Source organism: Corythoichthys intestinalis, chromosome 10 (genome assembly GCF_030265065.1).
Source record: "Corythoichthys intestinalis isolate RoL2023-P3 chromosome 10, ASM3026506v1, whole genome shotgun sequence".
Lineage (NCBI taxonomy): Eukaryota > Metazoa > Chordata > Actinopteri > Syngnathiformes > Syngnathidae > Corythoichthys > Corythoichthys intestinalis.
In genome coordinates, this window is record NC_080404.1 from 13866603 (window position 1) to 13892528 (window position 25926).

Consider the following 25926-nt stretch of genomic DNA (forward strand, 5'->3'; position numbering starts at 1 on the left):
TGTTGGATTTTATCAAGTAAATTTCCCCCCAAAATGCGACTTATACTCAGGTGGGACTTATATATGTTTTTTTCCTCTTCTTTGGGCATTTTATGGCTGATGCAACTTATACTCGGGTGTGATTTATAGTCCGAAAAATACGGTATTTTTTATTAAACTAATTTAATAATTAAATGTTTGTCGAAGCTTATTAATTAAAAAAAAAAAAAAAAAGTTTTGGAACACCTAAATTATTTATTAACGTATAAATAAATAACATAAATATCAATGGTAAATCACAAACAATGAGGTCAAATGCTGCTGGCATTAACTAGTGCAAAAAAAATGTGAACGGAATCACTGTGACTTCACCTTTTTAACTAGAGTCAAAACAATTCTTACTCTTTTTGTGGTATGTCTATATTGTTCTAAATGTTAAAATGAATTGCAATGGGCCTCATGTCCCAGATAATCATTTTTTACTTGGTGTGAGTTCAGATGCTCTTTCTGGTGTGCATTCCGCATTTTTTGGGGAGGGGAAAACTGTTCAACTTTTGTTTGTTTTAACCTGAAAATAAATAAAGCAGAGGGCACACTGGACTATTACCGCAATTATTTTGAATGAAAACCACACATGGTCATAGTACCAAAATTTAATATATAGTACAAATTTTATAGTATATAGGCTACTACTATATATATATATATATATATATATATGCCTGTGCTGTGTTTCATTTATATTTTTATTATATTATTTATATACGGGATATATATATATATATATATATATATATATATATATATATATATATATATATATATATATACATTTTTTATTTATTTTTTTTTCCCCCAAGTGTGAGCTTTTATTCCAAATAAATACAATCTGCATGCCGTGCACAGAGATGTCGAGATCTACAGCTTTCGGGAGCAGTAGCAGAGTAGATTAAAAACGTGAAGTACGTGGGGGGAAAATTAATGATGCACCTTGATACGACACACATAAATGCAACTTCAATTAAATAAAATCGTTTGAAAGTTGTATGGACTAACAATCCACTAGCTTGTTGTTTCTTGTTGTCTTCCAAAAGTACACCTGGGTGACGGAGTTCTGTCAAAATTTGCTCCCTTATAAAATTTTGCTCCCAAAGCTTTTGTGGCACTGAAAAAAGCCCTCTTTTACATTCAGTTGGACTCTCAATGTTATCAAAAGGTGCTAACTAAACTAGATAAATCATAAACATACATGTGAAACACGAAAATGGCGTAAATTAATACTTAACGACACGGCATAGTCGTTAACAGTGAGAGAGCGGGGTGCAGTTGTTGTGTGCAGCTAACATGGTAGGATGTGTCTGAGGAGAACTTTTTTACATGTCTTTCCAAGATCAAACTTCAGTAAATATTCCTTTCTTTAAAGAAAGTTTGTTGTGTTTACTTTGGAATCGTTGCATTCGCGGCCATTTTTAACGTTACGCGCATGCGCTGAATGTGCAAATTTACCTAACTTTCTAATACCCAGTCCAACCTGCCCCAGTCCCCTATTGCACAGCACATCGAGGTATATTTCTGACAGGGACGAAAATAGAGCTCCATCTGGTAAAAAATAGTTTTTTGGGATAACCTCATAGATACTGATACTGAAATCCATCCCATCCCATTCTTTTTTTTTTTTTTTTTTTTTTAATAATCATCTATGCACTTCTTCTCCTATCCAGTCACAACAGTATCTACCGTACCTCTAGGCATCATTCTGATTCTCTTTGTTCTGGATTGGTTTATTGTTTTACAAGCTAAAGCTGAAAATCTTAGATTCAACACTAATCTTGTACGCTCCTCTATTCAGACCTGAGCTATATCTGGGGTTTGAATCACTCCTCAGGCAACTTAATTTGTGAAGTCTAGGCTCTTCAAGTTAAGATTTATATGATGAGTCCAGCAGATTATTTGGTTTTAATTTTGTTAGAGATTATATCTGTCCTTTCAAACATAATGCCAACTCCTGGTAATGCCATTGCCACTTCAGAGTGAACGATTAAGTACGCATTGGATATATTCCAAGAATTATTGACTATGCACTACATTCATAGGACGTTATTTTTGTATGTCGTCAAAATCTGTGTGAGCCTGTGGCAAGTGAAGGGGCTTTTTAGACTGGGTTTTGGTCATTCTCTGGACAGGTGCATGCATGTGCTTTGGAATGAGGACGGGACGCTATGGTTACTGTGTAGAAGTGAACGCTGCTAACTCTTCTGCACCAAAGAGCAGGTTTATTTACATTGCCTTTAACGACCACGCCTTTGTTGGCAAGGCATATCCTTCACCTTTGGATGGTTGAATTGCACATAGTATGAGGACGTGTCTGAGCAAACCTTCTGAACAGATTACATGAATTTGGCTAGAGAAGAAATACATAGTAAAATACTCACTTGGGGAATGCCTTCCACCCTTGCATTGAGATCAGTCGTGTCCATGTATAGGCCCACTTCAAACATTGACACCTACCCCAGCCACCGCCACCAATCCCCACCTCCATCCCCTCCTAATATATAGAATAATATAAAAGTGGGATGACTTTGGAATTAAAAAAGATGACAATAACAATCATGTTAAATGAAGTGATGATTCTGAGGTTTTGTGCAAGCTGTTTACATGTTTATGGATTAAACATGATGTCCGCATAACATGACAGCTCAGGTGTGTGTCTGTCTGCGCCAAAACTTAGACCCCCTTGTCATTTTGTTACACTGGGGCTGATCTGGGGGAAACGTCTCAACGATAAGTTCTGAACCAGAGTGGTGAGATGCACGTACGGGATAATCACAGAAGGTGGGTTCTCAGAAACCCTCTGATGGCTTTCCATGAGCTGTTTCAGGTAATCAGACAGCTTGGCAGAAACGGTAAATGCAGAAAGAAGAAGCCAGATAGTGAAAATTCTGATTCCAGGTTTTTCATAAAATGCCAAAGCTACAAGGGAAAAGCAGAACAAGAAACGATAGTTTGAAAATCAGCGAAGGGAGAAAAAGTGGTTTGTAATGTTTCATAGATCAGCAATCAAACTTAAATGATCACACAGTTAAACAGTACAGTGCTTAGAAATGCACAGAGAGCTGCTGAGTTATACAAGTGTACATACACACTACTACCACTAATTTGCATGCTATACTGAAATTTTTGGTTAATTTGCCAAGGCCATAGAAATGAAGTGGTACATTTTTTTGTGTAATAGTGAAACAAGATTTTAACAAAAAGTCAAGTGCATGAACTAGCACCATCCTCTGTAATACTTTAGGGGAATTATATCTTGTCTACATTGTGATGACTCTACTGTTATGCCATATACTAGTATTTATTTTTATTTCAAAATAGATCCAACATAAAGGTTTGTGTAATTTCGAGCAGGAGGGCGTTTTTGAAAAAAAAAAAAAAAAAAAAAAAAAATTTAAACAGCGAAACCCTAACTGTAGGTGAGAGCATAATTAAAGACGCCATGATTTAATGAGATATTATCACATTCTTATCTTGTTTCGATCCAAAAACTCTATATGGCATACATCACCGAGTGTCAAGACACAGCTGTGAATGGCCACAGTCGGATTTTTGCGGGATTTTAGGGTGAAACATGGTAATATAACAAGGGTCGCGATGCAGAAATCGCAGACATCAAGGAGTGGTCGAGGTTTTCTTTTTCAAATATATACCCTTTTAATTTTTTTTTTTTGTTTGTTTGTTTGGATTGATTATTTGTCATCTAACAAATCGGGGAAAATGCGACAGTAACAAAAAAATATAATTAAGTGATAGTTAAGAGGTAGATATTCCTTACTTGTTTAAGACACTATTTTTTTTCATTGTGACGTAATTTGTTCAAAAATTTAAAATATGCGAGTGAATCATTTTTTAAAGTTTTTTTTTTTTTTTTTTTTTTAACTAAATATTAGACATCGATTAATGATTCTAAGCTAAAATGACAGACATTTCGAATAATAAATACTATTACTTAGCTTCTTTTTATGGCCGGGTTTAAACAAAAGTGGTTGCCAGTAAACGGGGCTCTTTATGGTAAAACAGACAAATTAAAAATAGTTCCGGGGCTTAATGCGCCATGAAACTGCTATGGCATCATATAGACATATTGTTCTATCAAACACAACAGTTATTTTGGATTAAAATGCAGCACTTCATTTTAAAGAGGAGTGCAAGAGGAGTGCAAGAGCAGAAACTGCTTTTTCAATTTTTTTTTACTTCTTAAGGGCTAAAAAGTAACAATGTTATCCAGAAATACAATAGCATTGCCAAAAGATACAAAAATATGTGCGTTTTATACTCTGCAACACTTCCGTTTTTTCAGCACTATTCCCACTCATCTCATAGTAACTTTTTATACAATTTACAACAAAATTATTAAATTATTATATATATTATTAGTAAATACATTCTTTTTTTTTTTATACAGTACATGTAGACAATATTAGGTCTGGATGGTATAATATATTTCACATCTGACTCATATTGTAGGATGGATAAAAACTTTATCCTTCAAGTCATTTTTGACTACTTACCCTCTTTAAGGTTGTGGATGAGCAGAAAACAATGTTTACTAAAATTTGGGCATGATGTGCGGTACACCCTGGACAGGTCGCCAGCCAATTGCATGATACTGACTGTATAATGTTTTTGACGCTCAACAATAGGACTGGTTTGGACTAGGAAATCTTGCAGTGTTTTATCAGATTTCTGATTACACTCTTTGCCCACTTAGTGCCAGTAAATGGCAATGGAGCTTTGATGGGTCTGTCCTGCAGCAGTGGCTGTCCATGACAGAATATTTCCATCATTTTGGTGTCACCAGAGGCAGTTATGGACTAGCCTTCACTATTTTGCTAGATACAAATCGAGTTCATGTGCATCACTGATGATGTTGAACACACACATCAGCCCATGATGTCATGTTTTCATGACATGATACGATACAGAGAACATCAGATCAATGAATCAGTTTATCATTTGTTCAATTTTCTTCTTCAAATCAAATGTGAAATTAGCCAGAAACGTGAGCTGTTAGCATTTTTCGTTTCATGTAGTAATCAAATAATATCTCCCCGAGTTGCTTTGGTTTTCATAAATGCTGCTGATGCTTACATTGAAAAAGGAAATTTGAATGTACAGGGAATCTGCGTCATTTTTTCTTACAAATTTCAAATCAAAATCGAAATTAGCCAATTCACATTATTTGATGATATTGTTTTTGATTTAAAATGGAAAATTGACTAGATGGCTGATACACGGATTCGAGCTCTGTCTGCAGGAGCATGCACTTGTATTTGCTTTGTTTTTTTTTTTTTTTTTTTTTTTATTAAAGAAAACAAAATTTTACAGTCTCTTGTGGTAGCATATCATAGTGTCACAAATTGCCCTACTTACACTCTTTGAAATGCAAGAACGAATTAAGTTATTTTGTCTGTGACGTTTTATAACAGTAATGACACTAACCCTTTACAGCATATTTTATTGACCATTTTTCATCTCTCAGGGCATTGGCTCTTATGATTTTCAGAAAAAAACAAGCATGAGAACCCTCGTTGGACTCAGTTTTTTCAATTATGAATATAAGCTTTGTGCCAACTACTCAATGAGTTGCATTGATGCGTTTCCTTTTTTAACGTTTATTTTTTGGGAGGAAAAAATGCCAGCCAAAAGATGATATACTGTATGTATTTAAAAGCTTATGTTTAAAACTGCTGTCATACATCAATGGGTGGTTGTTAAAAGAGAAATGAATATTTTCCTTTAACTTTGTGTAAAGCCCTTAATTAAATAAATCCTATCAGCTTCTCACAAATATTCAATCCATGATGGTTACCACTGGCTGTGAGCTTCAAAAGTCTTTTCTTGAGACGTCCGCAGTGTTGTTTCTGGCAGCCCTTTTAATTTTTGTCTTAGTCTATTAGACGAAAATACTTTTTAGTCTTAGTCATATTTTAATCATTTTAAATTTATTTCAAATTCATCTAGTTTTAGTCAAGAAATCGAATACCAATTGTGTCTAGTTTTAGTCAACAGTGACTTAAATTGTTTTCGTCTGCAAAATTCAAAGTTTTAGTCCAAAAATAAAGGTTTCCAACAATTTCGAATGAACACAGACAGACAAGCACATATTGAAGTGTCTACAAGGACAACGCCAACTTTGTGATGATATTACACACTCTGCAGGAAAAGCAGTGCATTATTTTCAATTAAACCTACCTAGAAGCCACGAACTGTATGTTAATTAAAAAAAAAAAAAAAAAAAAAAAGTCCTGGAATTTGACATCCTAGACTTATTGATGAGAAAAGCCAAGTGGCTCTGCTTTAGACTGGCCAGTGTTTTAAGAGGACTCTCGCCATTCGCTAACATGAATGCTTCGCTAATGCTAGGATCACATTTAGCGTTTAATGATCACTCAGCACAGACCTTTAAAGGCTAACGCAAAATTGCATATTCTCTCTTGCAAATTCTCTCTTGGAAAGATAAGAAAACAAATCTTACCTTGTTTCCAAACATGCAAGATGGAGCGCAGCCTAGCTTGAAACACATCCTAAACTCCAGTGAGGAGAGTGAGGGAGTGCTGCAGCACATCTCACATGAGTGACACAACCCAAACACTACCATGATGCAAGCTGACGTGCAGTATGAAAATTTCACGCATTGTGAACATACTCTATTATAGAAACGATGTCGCACTTTTGTCTCGTTGTCATCTCATCAGACGTAAGCTGACATTTGTCTCGTTGTGTTCTAGTCTCCCGAGGCACCTTTTCAACTCGTCATCCTCTCGCCATCGTCATGAAGAAAATTTTCGTTGACAAAATATTTTCGTTATCATCATTCCTGACGAAAACACTGGATGTCTGCATCTTTTTACATATATTTCTTGTGATGCCTCTTGATCATCATTGCAGATTAGTAAATTAATCTATAAGTGCCCAGTAGCTCACTGAATACCAGCTTGAGTGGTTTTTTTTGTTATTTTTTGGGGGTCGGGGCAGTGCATGTTAACGTTAACTCCATGTTAATTGCACTATTACATAAGCGTAAACATTTCTGTATTAAAGCTAGAGGTCAACCGGTATGGGATTTTCAAATGCCGGCACCGAAATCTAAAAAAATTTTTGATTGCCGATACCTAAAGCCTATTTTCTTGGCCGATATGCGAGGCCTATATACTTTTATTTTAAGCATGTAGATTATAAAGGTAATTTTTGAAAAATTGCTTCAACATCTTCAAATTTACAATGATGACATAAAATATTGATTCGGTTTAGTGCTACCAAACCAACGAACGCAGCACTTGTTTTTTTAATTATACACACTCAGCAAGAACAGTACATTTTCAAATAATTAAACCAACCAGTCATGAGGAGATGTAAACAACGCTAAAGCTAATACTAATGCGAATCCTACGCTAACACTACAAGTGACATTTAGAGTGTAAGGATAACTCAGTAAACACCTTTAAAGGGTAAAACAACATTGCATATTCTCTCATGCAAGATAAAAAAATTTTTTTTTTTAAATCTTACAATATTTACAAAACAGGCAAGTCTGTAGCTTCCTGTCGCAGCCTGCCTTGAAGCTTCTGCAGGGTCCTTCTGAGGTCCAACCGTCAGTCAGCGATGGCCACAGTTGCCCACACAGATGCCTGTTCAAGTCTTCTTTTTTTTTTTTTTTTTTTTTTGTTAAATGTTTGAAAACTGTCTCTAATTCCAGCCACTTTTAAGTTTGACAAAGCATTTTGAAGTATTTCCCCCTTGATTAAACTGATTTAAGCATTTCTTTGCCAGTAATTATTTATTACATTTTTTAAAGAGTAATATATAAACATATAAATAAACATCACCTACAATGTTGAATCATAGACTTCATTATATATTGACGGGACATAGAGCGCGGGGCCGATTAACAAAGACAAAGAGCTTTTTATGTTGAAAATTCTTGTGAATAAATGCTTAAATCCCTGAATTTTTTATAGATCTGGATGTCTCAATTCTTGGTTAAAAAAAAAAAAACGGGCAGTTAGCAATTGTTTTACGTACATATGTCGAATGTGCTGCTAGTCTTTAAGTCACTGTGGTGCTGCCTTATCACCACAAAAAGCTTTTTACGTTGAAAATTCTTGTGAATAAATTCTTAAATCCCTGAATTAGTTATAGATCTGGACGTAAAACAGTCTCAATTCTTGGTTAAAAGCAATTAAAAAAAAAAAAGAAAGGGCAGTTTGCATTTATTTTACATAAATATGTCAAATGTGCTGCTAGTCTTTAAGCCACTGTGGTGCCGCCTTATCACCACAAAGAGCTTTTTACGTTGAAAATTCTTTGAATAAATGCTTAAATCCCTGAATTCTTTATAGATATTAATGGAAAACATTGTCCATTCTTGGTTAAAAGCAAAAAACTGGGCAGTTAGCATTTATTTTACGTAAATATAGCGAATTATGACGCCAATACCGTAGCGGTTAATTTCTCTCATTGATTTTTTTTCACAACGTTACAAAGTGCATGCATTGTCTGAAAAATATAATAATTACCTTGAAACCTCAAACAAATCACTCCAGAGACAATCCTTCCTGTTTGTATGCGGTACAGCTTTCGTACTTTTTCAACCTAAATCCGTGTTTGATAATAACTGCGACCAAATTAAGCGGATTGTGGAACGACCCCCTACTTGAAGGCGTGGTGAAGTGTCTGGGGAATGTGTTCATCAATATCATTAATGGGTGAATTCAGAAAAATAAGTCATATCTTTGCAGATGTCATTAAGAAAAATAAGAAAGGTAAATACTGAGTTTATCTGAGACGATGTACAGTGAAAAATCGTATTAAAGATTTCCAAATTGTGCCCACTACTACTACTACTTGTCTGCTTAAGATGACTCACAAAATTGCTCATTTTGCTTATTGGTATTCTTGCCATGGGGGATGATGCATCCAGACCTCGAAGGCAGGGATCTCTGATGATGTGGGTTTCACATAAGACATAAGACTCATCCTACTGTTGAAAAGCGAGGCAGCTTTTCTATTTCCTAGTTTGTTTTTTGGTTTGTTTGTTATGTTTTTTTTTTTGCACTTTACACATGGGACTTGAGCCCTCAGTACATTCTTCTCAACCATGAAGGTATCTATATTAGGATGACAAATTTGTTCCTGTCACCTGATGAGGGACTGGGACTGCATGTCAAGAAGCAGGTAGTGAGAAAGACAGTGAGACAGGGATTTGTAGCCAAGCAGCATGTTCCCCATTTTCACGCTCTCCTAAAACACATTTTTGCACGTGTGGGATAATCTTCCTATTTATATCTAACACTGAACTAGGTTTCTAAAGTGATACAAGTATGTTTGCTGCATGTAAATGGAAGTGATGACACGTTGTTACTGTATGTTTTGCTTTTCCTTTTTTTTTTTTTTTTTTTTTTTTTTTTTTTTTAATATTTCTTCTGTCTTTAAAGTGTGACCCCAACCGGGCACCTCTCTGCTCTCAGAGCAGATTACAACCAGGGTGAAGTAGGGATGCACACAGGACTACAGATTCCATTTCAGATAAAGGAAAATACTCAACCATTCATGGGGATGGAAACGCTGCCGTGTTGACAGTTTATCTTGGGTATGTGTTCCTGACTGTGGGGGGCAAGTGTGTAGGTTTGCATAGACAATAACAGATATGTGAAAACCCCCTGTAATCAAACCTCTTCTTCTTCCCTATACCCTGTGAAAAACATGTGCTTGTACCACTTCTTAAACTGTGTTGTTTCTGGCAGCCCTTTTAATTTTTGTCTTAGTCTATTGGATGAAAATACATTTTTAGTCTTAGTCATATTTTAGTCATTTTAAATGTTTTCAGCTTCGTCTAGTTTTATTCGAAAACACCAACTTTTGAAGACACTGAAATTGTCCCCACAAACCTTGATTTGCAATATATAATGAGTTCAGTTATGTAAGTAATTGCGATTGTCCCCCCGTATGTTGTAAGGATAGAATTGACCCTACCATTGTTAAGTGTAATTTTTTCATTTTGTTCAGACTTACATTTACTCCTTTTGATTCGCTGAATGTGCCGGTCCTTTTTTTTTCCCTCAAATGCACATTTGCTTGGCTGATGACTTGACACCCCCTTTGCCACACGCACACTCACACAACCCTGACAGAAAGACTTGCAGACAACATGCCGCTCCTCCGTCCCCTTCGAAGAGGAGGGATATTAGAAGTTTTTTCAGCCAGCAGCACCAGCCATTGTAAGTAATATAAAAGACATCAATGTTGTGTAGGTGGGAAATACACCACTAATTTTGCTACTGAAAGTCCAACCTGAAACAAAGTTCGCACAACAATAAACTGTGTGAACTTGCTAACCTGCAAAACTCAAGTAGGAAGCTGCTTGGAGATACGTGTCCTCCTTTATGTGTTTTCTACTGTTAACGTTAAACTGTGAGAAATGTAGTGAACTCTGCTGGAAACTGCTTAAAGAGCGAGCTCCCATTTTGTGTATCACAGGAAAGCGTTGACAATCAAAAAAACACATTCTGCTGTTTTCCTCTTGTAAACGGCCTGGTTTAGTAGGAAAGAAGGCAAGAGCATGTTGTGACACCTTTGAAACCGAATACCAATTAGTGCATTTCATTTATTGATTAAAATGTATTTATTTATTTTCTAAATTATTTATTTAAAAATATTTTTATTTGCAGCTTATGCAGACTTTTCAGATAATCATACATTAATCATAATCAAGGTAAAAAGTTTAATTAATCCCGATTTAGATTATGCCATAATTGCTCAACCCACTGATGCACTTTATAGATGCTTGTGGCCAAAATCAGTTGTGTTTACCTGAAAAAAGGCTCCATCTTTATTTATTTTTGTTATTCCCTGACTAGGAAGATTTTTTCCGCTGTATTGATTTCATTTATTAAGACTGACAATGTTGAGTGGTCTTAAGACAAATGTTTATTTATTGCATACCTGGATAATAAAGAGATTAACTAAATTAGTTATTAGCTAACTGATTTAGTTTGTATATATTGTGTATGTTAATATAATTTAAGTTATGTTCAATTATTCATTCATTTTCCAAGCCACTTATCCACACGAGGGTCACAGGGATCCTGGAGCCTATCCCACCTATGGGCAGTAGGCGGGGTTGTTCAAATATTGCAAGTTAAACTTGCTAATAAAATCCAGCCATTTATTCTAGAAGTTTTCAAAATGTTTCTTTAGTACTGTAATATTTGGACTATAAGCCGCTAATTTTTCCCTTGTTTTGAATCCTGCAGTTTATAGTCCAGTGCGGCTTATTGTTGATTTATTTGGGTTATTAGGTAACACTTTATTTGAAAGCGGTGTCATAATACTGTCATAAATATGACATGACACTGTCATAGGCATTAATGAATGCTTATGACAGATGTCATTAAATGTCATCCGGCAAATTTTGTCACCAAATCCATTTATGTCCAGCTCGGATCTTTGACATCAATGTTCAGTCTTATTAATGTCCCATGCAAACCTACACATTTGGTAAGGGGGCAAATAAATGATGTAATATCAAATGCACAGTGTAATGTATAACAAAATTTAAAAATAAATAATGTTTTGGGGTTTTTTTTTCTTTTTTTAAGTAGGCGATAGATTCCATGTCTTTGATATCATACGTTAGAAAAATTAGAGCTGTTCCCTCTCATATACAGCCACATACAGTAAGTTTATTACCAGCGCTCCTTCTATAGATGATGAGGACTTGACACTAACATCATATAGTACTGTAGGTTCCTCGTCTTGGAGAATACTTAGGAATGGTTCAGAAGGGGATTTAAGGAAATTCCACAAAGCAGAGTAGCAGTGCACTAAAGTAGAAATGATCTGAACCTAAAAAGAATTGTCGTTTCATAGTTGTGCTCTTGGGTTTTTAGGGGGAGCACTACTCATGAGTGCACACATGCATGTGTCCCTGCAGTCCAAAAGAACAATGTTTGCTCATTTCAGGGGTTTTTTCATAGCATAAGAAATATAGTCTTGCTTAGAACTTTTTTTTTTTTACGACGCTATGTTACAAAACCAGCCAGATGGAAGAATGTGTCCCTCTCTGCTGCATGAAATTGGGTGTACTGGATGTGTGAAGCTGCCTCACAGCACCTTGTTAGCCTGTCTGGGCATAGTGACTTAAAAGCACCAGGAAGATGTATGGCAAGACACGAGGATGATGGTACCGAGGGAGGAGTTAGAGGGCCTCTAACTATTTTTTTTTTTTTTTGTTAATTTATATCCTGCCTGCACATTGCCTTTTGAAGAAACTGCTGATTGGCTTTAAATAAAGCAGAGTTCCCTAAGGCAAAAAATCTTATGAATTACACAAACGAGATGTTATTACGTGGTCCGCCTCCAGATGAAATGTTACAAGGACATAAGACATATACCTAGATAAATAATACAGAATTGTCTTTGACAAATACTTGAGAAACTACAATACTCCTATTAATTAGCAAGAGACCATATTGTAGTAGTTTAGCTATTGATGTGTTTATTGATGTTCATTCTTTGGCAAAGACTGTGGTCTGGTTGTTTTTATTTCTTCTCATCATGCTGTGTGGAAGTGTAAGTGTTAAAGCTTTGATGTGTTGAGGATAACCGTATCTATAGTTTAGTTGTAAAACCTCACCACACAATTATATTAATGTTTTGAATACATGGAGTCTGATGCTGAGAGAAACCTCTTATTTGTCATAATTGCATGTTTGACTGCACTAGGTCATTAATTGAATTAACATTTTAAAAAAACAGTTGGTAGTTTTTCAGTTTTGGTGATTTTAGCGACACCGGTGTAGAAAAGCGGTACTGTTTTGCCTTAAGGCACACTGTGTTTCCCATGAGGACCAGCGCACACCTGCAAAGTGTCGTAAAATCATCAATCAATCAAAAATTCATTTCCAGTGCGCCTGGAGATGGATTGATTGAACAAAATTTCTGTTTCCAGCGGCTGTGTAAAGGATGAAAAGTGATAAGATAATGAATCAAGTTGTGGCTAAACAATAGCATATGATGGTTAGCAACCATGTGGCTTAGTGTGGCTAACCCCCACCCCACCCGAACTCGTCAGCGCTAACGAGTTCGGTTTGGTGTGTGTGTGTGGGGGGGGTTAACACCTGCAAGTGAAGGTCGGGCCAATATTTATTCTGCATATCCTGGTAGCCTTCCTTTTTTTCCCTCTTCTTTTTTGTCTCATTTGTTGCTCTGCCATCTTTAAAGAATTCGCGCAAAAGCATTCGCATCAACTACCGTCTTTATAATGAACGGGGAAAAGGGAAGTGACATACAGTGCCTTGCAAAAGTATTCGGCCCCCTTGAACCTTGCAACCTTTCGCCACATTTCAGGCTTCAAACATAAAGATATAAAATTTTAATTTTTTGTCAAGAATCAACAACAAGTGGGACACAATCGTGAAGTGGAACAAAGTTTATTGGATAATTTAAACTTTTTTAACAAATAAAAAACTGAAAAGTGGGGCGTGCAATATTATTCGGCCCCCTTGCGTTAATACTTTGTAGCGCCACCTTTTGCTCCAATTACAGCTGCAAGTCGCTTGGGGTATGTTTCTATCAGTTTTGCACATCGAGAGACTGACATTCTTGCCTATTCTTCCTTGCAAAACAGCTCGAGCTCAGTGAGGTTGGATGGAGAGTGTTTGTGAACAGCAGTCTTCAGCTCTTTTCTCGATTGGATTCAGGTCTGGACTTTGACTTGGCCATTCTAACACCTGGATACGTTTATTTTTTAACCATTCCATTGTAGATTTGGCTTTATGTTTTGGATCATTGTCCTGTTGGAAGATAAATCTCCGTCCCAGTCTCAGGTCTTGTGCAGATACCAACAGGTTTTCTTCCAGAATGTTCCTGTATTTGGCTGCATCCATCTTCCCATCAATTTTAACCATCTTCCCTGTCCCTGCTGATGAAAAGCAGGCCCAAACCATGATGCTGCCACCACAATGTTTGACAGTGGGGATGGTGTGTTCAGGGTGATGAGCTGTGTTGCTTTTACACCAAACATGTTGTTTTGCATTGTGGCCAAAAAGTTCAATTTTGGTTTCATCTGACCAGAGCACCTTCTTCCACGTTTGGTGTGTCTCCCAGGTGGCTTGTGGCAAACTTTAAACGAGACTTTTTATGGATATCTTTGAGAAATGGCTTTCTTCTTGCCACTCTTCCATAAAGGCAAGATTTGTGCAGTGTACGACTGATTGTTGTCCTATGGACAGACTCTCCCACCTCAGCTGTAGATCTCTGCAGTTCATCCAGAGTGATCATGGGCCTCTTGGCGGCATCTCTGATCAATTCTCTCCTTGTTTGAGAAGAAAGTTTGGAAGGACAGCCGGGTCTTGGTAGATTTGCAGTGGTCTGATGCTCCTTCCATTTCAATATGATGGCTTGCACAGTGCTCCTTGAGATGTTTAAAGCTTGGGAAATCTTTTTGTATCCAAATCCGGCTTTAAACTTCTCCACAACAGTATCTCGGACCTGCCTGGTGTGTTCCTTGGTTTTCATAATGCTCTCTGCACTTTAAACAGAACCCTGAGACTATCACAGAGCAGGTGCATTTATACGGAGACTTGATTACACACATTTGGATTCTATTTATCATCATCAGTCATTTAGGACAACATTGGATCATTCAGAGATCCTCACTGAACTTCTGGAGTGAGTTTGCTGCACTGAAAGTAAAGGGGCCGAATAATACTGCACGCCCCACTTTTCAGTTTTTTATTTGTTAAAAAAGTTTAAATTATCCAATAAATGTTGTTCCACTTCACGATTGTGTCCCACTTGTTGTTGATTCTTGACAAAAAAATTAAATTTCATATCTTTATGTTTGAAGCCTGAAATGTGGCGAAAGGTTGCAAGATTCATGGGGGCCGAATACTTTTGCAAGGCACTGTATGCCGTAAAGCAGTCAGCACATGTGTAGTTTATTTTGTTCCTGCCACCCTCTTCAAAGTTAGTGTCGGCGAAAGCGATACAGACCCCCCAGATATCAAAGATGTGTCATCCAGTTAGTTGTCAGTCGACATATTATAACAAACGTTATGAAAATATTTTATAAAAGTTTAACGGTTAACTATTATTGCTTTAATTTCAGGAACAGATTTAACAACATCAAAAGTAACAGTAGCATAAATGTAGAAAATAAAAACACACCCTTGAACCATGACACCATGAATGTACAAAATAACACATTATAATGTGATATTTTTTTATTGCAGCCAAGCATTATGGAAAACTCATTCTCCAATACCACACAATAAATTAATGGTGCAATGTCATGTCATGCTTACACATGAACAAAAGAATTCTATAATACAGGACAAAAGCGGACACCCCCAATGAAAGGCTTCCCATGATCATTTTTTAGCTGTGCCTACATGTGACTCAACTCAAGTGCTATCTATTGCCTGTGTAAGGAAGTAAATGTACTTTGTTATGTACCTACCGGTAAGTACATTTTTGTGTATCTGTACTTTACTTGAGTGCAAATATGAAGTGGTACTTTTTACTTCACGACCTTTTACAGCAGTTGCAGTATATCTGTATACCGTACATATATAGAGTATACTATATATACTTGTGTATATATAATACTTCTGTACTTTTACTTGAGTTTGTTTTTTTTTTAGATACTTGTACTTAAGTATTTTTTTTTGCACGCGTTTCTGTATTTTAGCTTAAGTACAAAAAAAGTGAGTACTTCATACACCACTGCAATTTGCATTTTAGGTAACACAAACTAGCTGGTCAGCATGCTCTGCGGACGTATTATTATTGTTGAGATGAGAAAAATTAAAGAATTTTAAAAAGTTTGATGGAATCTGACCTTTTAGCCAGATTGCCAGCCGACCCGCCGGACCCGCGCTGGCACAGCTCCAACTACCTGGGACGGCAAGAACCCGACAACCTGGCCAAAAGGCCAAACTCCACGCGTTCACCTTAGTCTTAACCCCTTGGACTGACTCCATTTTGAAAGCTGGAAAAAGGCTTCGAAACACAAGTTGACAATTTGTTCAGGTAGACAATGATCAAACAGCAAGGCAAAACAGTAACAGACCCAGGTGAGGAGGCAGACTGGTTCCAGGGTCGCCATATCACAAGTCAACAAAAGTTTCCCGATAAAAATGACAACGTTTATTTAAGTATTCAGTCTTTAAAAGGCTCTGGTGAAGCGGGACGTGGTCTGAGAGAAGGGTGTGTTTGGCCGTTGGTTAGGATAATCTTCTATCGCAGTTTGGGCTATTTAGTTCATGTGTCACAGTTGCTGAGTCACCATTACTGGGACAACTGCAGTGGGAGATTTTGCCCACCTCAGCGTCAAAGGGGCGTTTGGAGTCTTATCAGTCGTGTTATCATTTGGATATCAGGCATTCTCCGGTGTTCCATGTTTTGGGAGAGGACGTCCCGCCATTTGTTCTGGACTGTCATGAAGAGCTGATTGCGGGATTTGGTATTGCAGACGTGGGCTTGTAGATGTCTTGCCTATTACTGTACCTGGTTGTCTGCGTCCATCTTGCTCAGTCAGCTGCATGACGCACGCGTTGGGCTTCTTAAACTCTGATAATAATGTTATTTATCTTATATTGGATGTTTTAGAGTAATACAAACAGTCCAACGGTTAATACGAGAAAATATACTAGTCCCTGATTGATTATATTAAGTGTGTTAGAGTAATACAAACAGTCGAACGGTAAATACGAGAAAAGATACCATTCCCTTCAAGTTTTTGTCTATTTTTTTCCTTCTGTTTCGCTACTAGTTTGTGTGTTTTACAGATCTGTGATGTTGATGTGTTTAGTATTTCTTCATCAAATAAGGAGCGCTTTAATTGTGTAAACTGATTTGTGATTTTTTTTTTTTTTCTTAATATTTCTGAATTCTGACTTCAGGGTTTTGAATCCAGACTCTGGTAAATCCAGACTCTAGCCTTCCTGTGAGGAACATGTTCCTCCCACGCTGCATAGGTTGAAGACACTAAATTGTCTGTTTGTGTGCAGTGAGTAATTTGTTGTTAGTCTAATGTGTATTTGGCCTGCAATTGGCTGGTGACCAGTTCAGAATGTCCTTTGCTTTTGCGAGTGAGGATAAACAGTTCAGGGAAGAAAGAGTGTTTTGTTTTCAATGTTGGTCCTGTTCTGCCTATAATAAATGATAATTATTGTTGTAACTAATTCTATTTTTACCCATAAGTTACCATATACTTCCACATTCATCCCATATACTGGGGCCTTTTTACTTGTCAAAATTAATTTATTCTAGCCTCTCAACAGTATGCTATACCTACTGTATTTTATTAACACCATATATTATATGTAGATTAATTGCTGTGACAATAAGACTCACATCATCTTTAATGTGTGGTTCGGTGATGTTGACAGCTTGGCAGCAGGAAGTGTGTGGGCGAAGGCCTAGCATTTGCACTGTACTAACCTCACAGTCTGAGAGGGCTTTTGCCATCATTATTCCGATGAAATCTATTGAGCATCTGGGACTAAATTATTCATCACCATCGACCCAGTTCCATGCTGCTAAGTTGTCATCGTCATTATAAATTGTGATAGCTACAGAGGGCTTCATCAGTAATGGCCCCGATTTCATTGACTTCAATTTGGTTTATTAGACCTATCAATTGTATTATTCTTGATTTTTTTTTTTTTTTTTTTTTGAAAGGATGGATATATTCAGCCTGCATCTTAACATAAGCAATTTTATTTAGCCCACCCACTTTGACCTTGCACTGATGATGTGTTGCCTGTGACTTAAAGCTCGAGAAAACTAACTGATCCTAGTTTGTACAAACATTACCATGTTTGTTAGACCTGGACAAGCAAAAGATTGCAACCATGAAAAATGTAACATCTTTGATTGATTGATTGATTGATTGATTGATTGATTGATTGATTGATTGATTGATTGATTGATTGATTGATTGATTGATTGATTGATTGATTGATTGATTGATTGATTGATTGATTGAAGATTTTGCTGCAAGGGATTGATTACAATTAGCCAATAGTTAATAATAACAAATGTATTGTAATACTGTAGAATCTTTTGCTGTTTTAATAAAGCCGTTTTATGACAATTTTAAGAAATGGAAGAAGTCCTATTGCAGAACAATAGGGAGTTTTAATCCGGTTTTTAATCCTTATTTCCGGTTTTTAATCCCTATTTATGACTTCATTTTAACTATTAAGGGTAAAGATGCTTACACAAGCCCAAATATACTGTATAACAAAACAGCCTTCCTCACCATATTAAAAATAAATGATTGCATATAGGTATATTTTTAAATGCAATATGTCAGTAAACATATGCCATCTGTGACAGAAATTCACACCTCGTTCTCACCTTGCAAATATTGCAAAATCACTCTGGGTGATACTATCATACTAAAACCTGTTTAGAATAAATGTCATGCAGTATTGCTTACGTGATATGGAATAAGAGACAGTACTGAAGAATACTGGTTTGACCAGCCATCAGCCAAAGATCAGTCATAAGACACTTCTGCTAATACATTCTATAAGTAAGCTGTTTCTTCATTCTTAATTGAAATAATGTATTCTGTGCGAGTCTACAGATTTTGTACTTACCGGTTTGTACAAATAAAGAATCAGAGAGATCCCTGTACAACAAACTGTAGACTGGATAAGAACAGGATTTGCCAAGGGATACACAAAGACAGCAAGGTAAAAGAAAACAACAAGCATCCTCAGTGGAATACATTAGTAGGACAGCACAAGCGTGCATCAGATAAACCCTTCAGATGCCTTTTGTGTCCTCCTGACTTTCAGCTTGTCTCCAAAGAGGTGTGCTATGTGCCAAAGAGTATTCATCAAATTAGACCAGGACGACAACAACGTGAAAAGCTATCACTCTTCAAAGAGGTGTGCCAACAGGTTATCCTGAAAATCTCTCTTGGTTTTGAACACCAGGGCATTGGAACACAAAATTCCCTCAAGAACAACTCTCATTCCCCATGCAACACAAAGGTGAAAACATTTAGGACATAAGTGTAGTGTTCTGCAGAATTGTAAAGTCACCTTTTTAAATATATACTGAGTGCTGACAAAGGGGTCAGCCGAGGGCTCTCATTAAAGTGTATATGACACCAGAACGCATGTTTATTTCATATTACACGCCGTATTTGATGCTCCTGAAAGAAATGGACCGCTTTGATGTGTGTGTAAGCGATCGATATATTTATTCAACTTTTTTCCAGCGCCAAGAAAATGAGTGGCTTCTGGACAGTCTAGGATTGAGTAAGAAGGCGGATGTGACGTCAGTGAATGAGATCATCTTCACTATACAGTCATACTATTGTATTCAGAAGGACTCCGTAGTCAACTGATTTTGCGGATTAATTCATTCATTTTTCGCATCATGTCAGCCAAATGTGCTGCAAACTCCGGAGGTACTGCTTGCCGGGCCGCAGCAGGGGAATGACAAGCCGTCGTAGTCCGCTGAAACCTGCTCGCCACGATTACTCCCGCCTCCACGTGTGACATGAGTCGGGGTAGTTTTGTGGAATTTTACATGTTCGAAAGGCGAGGAAGAGACTCGGGAGAGCCGCTCAGTTTGAGTTAGCATGTAGCCTAGCTCTCACTCCTCTTCTTTTGTTAACGCTCTTTCCACCGTCTCCGAGGCCACGGCAGGGAAATGATAAGAGCTGAACTAACTCTGGTGGCATAATATACCGTTTGTGAGGTTTAAGAAGGGGGTAGTTTTGACATTTATGCAGTATTTTAGCCCTGTCGTACTGAATAAATGCATTTTTAATGTTTCATATTCCCTTTAGCACAAGACTTTTATTTGTCATGACCATACGATAAATATAGCAATTAGGGAAAAATACTTGTACAAAGAATATCCTGTAAAAATATTGGAGTAGAGAGATAAAAACAATGATGACATTTTGCTCTAGTCATCAGTCTCGTGTTTGTTGTCTCTGTTGCCTTTTTTTCTTGTTCTTTCTCCTCTTTCAAATATGACTCAAACAGATATGGCTGTATGTCAACATACGTCCTCCGGATCGACAATATTGTTCGAAAAATCCACACTTGAACCAGAATCGCTGAAAAATGCTTCCTCCTCCTTTGTGCTCAATGCTAAATACTTCTAGTGACATCATCACCAAGATGGAGGCACCGGAGTGCTATGATGACAGGAGGAGCTAAAAGGCAGCTTTAAAGACCCATTTCTCGTCATCTACGCTTTGCCAGATTATTTAATGTAGTTGAATCATCTGAAAATATGATTTTAATTCCAATAATAATGATATTTAAGATTTCATTTGTCATGTCATATACACTTTAAGGCTGAAGTTGTCCTACTAGGTTGAAGTGAAATGGATCAGATTTTTTTGCTGTCAAGTGGCAGTGTCGAGGCAGCGTAAGTGAAACAAAAAGTTTGTGAATCCTCAACAGGAAACAGGCCTCTTCGAATGCAAACACAAATCTAATATGTACCTGATATCATTGGAAGAATAAACAGATGTATTGGATCAGTGTTGTTTTCGTCAGCAATGACCATAACAAAAATATTTCATTAACGAACAATTTTTCATGACGATGACAAGCTAAAAACGTGTCTAGAGAGACTAAAACATAACGAGATAGATGCCAGTGTTCGTCTGACAAGACAAGAACAAGATGAAAATTTGCCACAATTTTCGTCATAAGTTCACAATGTGTCACGTTTTCTTATCAAATGTGTAATTAGCATGCATCGTAGCAGTGTTTGGTCATGTTACTCATGTAACGTGCTGCGTCAGCCCCCCCTCCCCACACACTCCAGGTCCTTTTGTAAAACACATGTCAGGTGCTACTTGCTTAGGTTTGTTTTCTTATTTTGGCTAGATGTGCCATGTTGCTTTAGGCTTTAAAGGTCTGTGCTGAGTGATCGTCACGCACTAAATTAAACTTGTAGCATTAGCATAGTGTTTGCGTGAGCATTAGTGTTTAGCATGGTGATTGTCGTCTTAAACTCTTGGAAAACTTTTCATATACACTTTGCGGCGTCCAGGTGATTTTAATTAATTAAAAATAATTTACTGATTTCCAGCTGAGTGTATATTATCATCACTAAGATGGTAATGTCCTTGTACACACTTCAATGATGTGCTCATCTGTCGATTTTCTTTTGAAATTGTTGGAAACCTTTTGTTTATTCATTCATTCATGGACTAAAACTTTGGAAGTTTACAGACAAAAACATGAGTAATTGTTGACTATTAATTTTCGTTGTCTTAAACTAGACAAAGACGAACACATTTTGAAATGACTGTAATGAAATTACTTTAATATGACTAAGACTAATAAGTTGTTGTTTTTTTTTAAAGACTAAGACGAAAATTAAAAGGGCAGCTAAAAACAACACTGTATTGGATGTACACCATCAATGTGAGTTTGATGTTATTGAATTATATTGATTTGTAGAGGCAAAAAAACTCAAAACACCTTTAAAATAGGAGCAAATAAACAGTCAATGAAAAGTTATATAGCAATATTCTTTACTTCAGCACTGTTTTTTATGCGCAATTTGGGTGTCTGCTGCTGATATTTCATGATGTAGTTTTGAATTTGGAAGGTGCTGGATTCTAATCTGAGGCTAGCAGATTCTGTGTATTTTTACAAGATGAAGGCTTGTCAAGTTGCCACCTATGTTGTTGTTGTTGTCAGCGGTGTGTACCGTCTCATTTTTTTTTAATCTATTCCTCCGTTATTCGTGGATGGATCACAATAAAATATGGTAGGTATATTCTATTGATGTATACACATTGATGCCTGAAGCCCGATTTGTTTTATATCAGGGCTGATTAATCAAATAAAACCTTGAGGTTAGGAGTTAGCAAGTAGAGGGCATGGATGCGCACCGCTACAGCCTTCACCCTGTGGTAAACTAGTTTGTCCTTGATTCCGTCATTTATCTAAATGCAGATTATGCCATTCTAGAACAAACAAATAAAACATAAAAATCATAATCTCAGTTTTTTAACCTTGCAGTGTAAATTCAGTCATGGATAAGGGACACAGTACATTAACCCTCATTTCACTGATCAACTTCACTCCACCAAACGATAATTAGAATGACTGGAATGGTTTTATTGTACTCCATTGTGTCAATATCCCCGACAGCTAAATAATCTCACATGACAGTGTATTTAAAGACCTTGACTATGTTCATGCATTTTGCATGAAGCCTAAAAGCAGTTCTCTTCTTGGTTTTTCGTGTTTCACACACTGAATGTCTCCCAAGGTTTTCAGGCGTATCCCACTGGAGTGTGCTCCTCCGCTGCTGAGAGTAGTGGCAGATAAATGAGCGAATATCCGTGTTCCACTAGGGCTTTAGCACTTTGCTGCTGGAATAATGATGCTTGCCCGGAGTCATTGCTTTTAGCACTTTAGAAGTATCTTGTTTATAGCAGTATCTCTCCTGTGTGAATTACACCGCTTAGACTGGAAAATCTAACTCCACTCAGCTAATGAACTCTCCTCGAATTATACGGTATTGTTAGAAAAAACATCTCTCTGCTTTTTATCTTCTATCTAAACGTTTGGATATGGGTGTTTTTCTGGCATGGCCACAGGAAATCCAATAGCATATTCCATTATTGTAGACTGATTCCATGATAACACCAAATAGAATTAATTTTCACTAAGGGCTTTTTACATCATGAAAACATACCGGTAATAATATTGGCCTACAACCTATTACCAGTTGCAGGATATGTTTTTATGTGACAATTGATTTGAATTGTTGAATAACATGAGCGGATATATTGATTGAAGAGCATGGGAAGAGAGTACAAGCAGCTAACTAATTCTCCACATTATGCCTACAGCTTTTGACATTGCGAGGGCAAATGTAATTTTATTCAGCAACACTTACACTGGGTCAAAATATTGACATTTTCACATGTAATACTTTTAAATAGTTTAGTTAGATTGTGTTAACCAATCTAAAGTAGATTTGGCACAGTCACTACTTTTCAAATTTTACCCTGTGGTAAATAGCAAGGAATAGAATGTTGTCGTGATTGTGGTGTTTCATCCATCCACCTCCACTAAAGCTTACCATGTGATGATTTAACCTACGAGGCAGGTTTGTTCCACTTCTGCTCTTCCACATAAATCTGAAGGAAAGGAGCACAAGTTAAGGGGTAGAGAGAAGATGACCGCGATAAGTTAGGAAGAGGAGCAAGGGAATATTGATTCCATAATCGCCCAAACTCCTGACAGCAAATATAGCGTGTCAACACCCTACGCCAAGAAAAACAAATCACGACGCCGAAGTGATGGATGTGGCACTCTTGGATCAAACTGCTCCACCATCTGGATAGCAGACACTGTATATCAGAAAATTACATTTACATTTGGACGGACTCCCTCAGCTTCACCGACAACTACCCTTCATCACATCTACTTTAGTGGATAATTTCCAGGTCTTTTATTGTGAAGGTGATGTTTGCCTGCACAGCAAATGTTGAAATAAGTCCATAGGGGCAATGAAATAAGATTACCTGTAACTGCATCTCTGCACTGCATAAGCCCTTTGAGCCATTGCTGTGATTAAGAGCGGTACAAATGGGACCTGACTTAACTTGCGTCCAAATGGATGTTAAATTTCTTAAACATACTGAAAACCCATATTTAATCTGATTCACACAAATACAATGATACCTCTACATACAAATTTAATTCATTCCAGGACCTAGTTTGTAAGTCGAAATGGTCGTATGTCGAGCGGGGTTTTCCCTTAAGAATACATTATAATTTGATTCATTTGTTCCACAACCCAAAAACCTACGCTAAATCCTTCATACATACTGCAGGTATAATCACAAATAGCAATTTCACATAGCAAAACAAATAAATTATAAATACATATCGGAATAATAATAGTATAATAATGTAATGAATAGGGTTCTAATGTGGCGGTTGTGTTTTGCATGCTGTTCCTGAACGCATAGTGTGACTGACAACACAGTGAGAGAGGTGCGTGAGTTTTTACTTTCTGTTTTCATGTGCTGTTCTTGTTGGCGTCGGTTACAGCAGACAGTAGCCGTGTTGTGTTGCACAAGTTCTAAAATAAATTATTATAAAACTGACGAAGCTGGCGACTTCCTTGCAGATGTTACAATAACAATAATAGTAATGAGAGTCATCCTCGAGATCATAGACATATTCCGGCCGTATTTTCAAGGCAGTTCACTCACACGCACACCACGCTCATATTTTTTCTATTATTTCCATGTTAATTTCAAGGGTAAGCATCACAATTTTCCTTTTTTCACCACCTTCACTAACCTTCTTGGGACCCATGTTGATTTTTTTCACAAGAAAATCCGCTGTGCTGCCGTCTTGCAGGAAAACAATGAAATTGCGACGCTGTTATAAACCGTCGTATTTCGAGCACGACCTCATAGGTCGCGACAAATAACGAGAATTTTTTACGTCGGATGTCGAAAGGATCGTATGCTGTATTGTAATGCATTGTCAAACGTCAGAGCAATAAAAACATCAACTCAATAAAACTAAGTCCATCTTCAACACAGAGATGATTTTATTTGCAACATTTATATATCCATACACGTTTACAAATGTTTAATAAATGTTTTTGTTTATCACTGCCAAGGGGTTAGATATTACTTGATGTCTGTTGGTATGTGAGCAAGGCATGTTTTTTTTTTTTTTTAATTGTTAAAAACAAATTTAAATTGCGGCTAATTCTTTTTTGTATGTTTCAAATTTTATAATATTGAAAACATTTGAACTGGGGAAAAACTGAGAGGATTGAACTGTGGACCTGAGTTTTTTTTTTTCAAGAATATGGCAGGCCATGTACCTCCATTAACCCTCTGGTGCATAGTGGTCACAACAGTGGAAAGCTACTGAAACGTACCTTTCTCTTTAATGCGTTGGTTTCAGTCGTTTAACTGCATAGCAACTTCAAGAGTGCTCTCTGCTGCCATACTCTATTGAGGTCAATTCAGTGGTCGGTTTGTGTAACTGCAAGTAAATATCCTCTGAATCCAAGACAGCTGGCAATCTGCCACCCGTGTCCAATACAACTGGCATGTCCTGTCAGTACTTCTATGCCCGAACAGCTACAGTGGGGGGGAAAAACACATTATTATATAAAGTAATATCTAGGGAAAGATAATATTTATTTGGAATATGAAATATTTGTGTATAATATATAGAAATTTATGATTAACCATGTGTCCAATGAAGTGGACATCATGCATCCCCCAGCATATTTTTGAACACATCTTACATAGTTGTGTCACTATTTTAGTTATAATTTAGTATGAATATTTTTATACAATGTTTTTAAGCAGTTAATTTAAAATATACCTGTTTGTGCAGATTAGCTGTAGTTTGCATTACTATACTGAATGTATTTTATCTAATTATGTAGCTTCAAAAGCAGCAAAGAAAAATACAGTTTACAGAATAGCCCAGGAAATTCCATCCAGCTTCAGTGATGATGACTGTAGTGACAACAGTGATGATTAGTGGCAGCCAGACAACAACATTAGTGCTTAGGTGTAAGAGTCACCACTCGGGAGTTTCATTAGTTTTCTTATTGTATTGTACTGTACCGTGTTGAAATTTCGGGGGAAAAAATGTTGAAATGTTTATCAAAGCATAAAAGAGATCTAGGGTTTCTATATTCACTATAGAACAAAAGTTAATTCATTTTTGACAGTAAATTTACATTGTTTTATGTTGAGCGTGCAGGTGCATGAATGCACCGGATGGTACATGTCTCTAACTTCATGAAAAAAAAAAATCATATTTTGGAAAAATAAGAAATTGAACTTTATTTTCATTTACAAAAAAGAATAAAAACACGTCAGAAAAAAAA

At 36.8% G+C, this 25926-nt stretch overlaps 1 protein-coding gene across 33 annotated transcripts in view; it reads left to right on the top strand.

The window, feature by feature from the left end:
- LOC130922805 (neurexin-1a-like) overlaps positions 1-25926 on the top strand; it is a 492025-nt gene that overhangs the window by 421255 nt on the left and 44844 nt on the right. The gene's annotated exons all lie outside the window — the stretch shown is intronic.